Here is a 1,684-nt window from a genome sequence, read left to right as displayed (position 1 = left end):
GTTTTTAGTGTAAAATGGTCAAAGTCCCTCTTTTTGCTCCTCCCCTCACCTGTGGATGGGCGGTGCTGTTACCGTGGTGACAGCTTGGATGTGTTTCAGTCCTGCCTGGTTATCACTGCAGGAATCTTTCACATTTATTACAGGTAATAACTCTGATTTTTCTGTGTATTATGAACCAAATGTATCCTGATACACACAGAGATGGATGAACAGAGGTTTTTTTTGCAGTTTATGTAGTTACTATGGACTTAATGCATACATATTATTAAAATTAGGGCTATAACAGTTGTATTGATGTATAGCAACTTGAAATGCTCCCACAAATGGCTCCACAGCATGTAAAAATATAACAAAAGCTCTGGCGGACTTGGTTCTGTGGTCAGTCTTAAAGGGTGAAGTTCAACTCTGTAATCTTCACTGTGTCACAGAGTTCAGTGAGTCCCGTTATTCACAGTATCAATCAGATCATCAGAGAACAGCTGATCAGCAATCAGTGGTGCCAACAGCGCCTCCTGTGGTGAGAGGATGCAATAATGCAATGTAGCATTTTTCCACTCAACACTTGCAGTCATGGAAACTGTCTGTTGGATCTGTGTGACGTTGCTTTCTTGGTTAGAGTTCCTCACAAATGTCCAGATGATTCTTCTAATGAGGCGTCGACCATGTTTGCAGCTCTTTGGAAGAAAACGTCGCCCTTTGCCATCCTTACTTTTCTTTGACTTCTTCAAATGCAGCTGAACTCCAGCTGGTATTTTCTTGGACTTTGCAGCTGTTTCTGGTCATCAGTTCATTCCTGCAAACCTCTGAAGCTGAACAACAATGATGCTGCATTGCTGGCTGATCCCAAAAGGTTGATTCTGTTCATCTGGACGTTTTCAGAAACGTTTGCTCACTGATCAGGTGACTTCTTCAGTCTCAGCTGACTGCAGCTTTACAAGCTTACAAACAGCACATTTGCACAATGACTGAAAGCAGCAGCACCTGATATATATGATACTAATATAATACATATACATATATAATCCATACTAATGATGAAGGAACTGAGCTCACAGTCCATTGTTCATTCAGTGAACTACTCAGTTTATTTTGGGCCTCAGAAATGCTCACTCTGTTTGTACATCACTGTCAGCAATAGACTCATTCTGCTGTGTGGACAGGAACACATGTGACATCACTTCCTGTTTGTTTGTGACTGAAGAGGAAGAAGTTTACAAGGAATCATTTAGAAGAGTTTCAAACATCAACTAATTGAATCCATGAATCTGAAAACGTGTTTGTGAGTGAAAGAGACAGACATGTACAGACTGAACTATCTGTTCAACAGTCAGAGTGTTTCTGTAACAGGAGACACTCTTTACACTCCACTCAGCACAGGGACACTGAGCCACCACGACCGACTGTAAACCCAGGATAAAGAGTTTGAGTGAATGTGGTGTTGAAGGTGTGGAGGTGGATCAGAGTGTCAGAGGAGACTCTGTAGAAGGACAGAGTGCCAGCAGGACAGTCCACATACACTGCTGCTCTGTTAGAGACAGAGGAGGAGGAGGAGGAGGAGGAGATGGATGTTCGACTGTTATTGTGCCAGACATAACGAGGACCATCATCAGAGCAGAACAGACTCCAGGACTGATCATTCCATCCAAACCAACAGTCATCACTGTCTCCTTTCCTTCTGATGCTT

The sequence above is a fragment of the Mchenga conophoros genome, linkage group LG3 (genome assembly GCF_057382185.1).
Source record: "Mchenga conophoros isolate Kocher_MC1m ecotype Shallow Benthic linkage group LG3, M_conophoros_male_GT1.1, whole genome shotgun sequence".
NCBI lineage: Eukaryota > Metazoa > Chordata > Actinopteri > Cichliformes > Cichlidae > Mchenga > Mchenga conophoros.
This window is presented reverse-complemented; position numbering follows the sequence as displayed.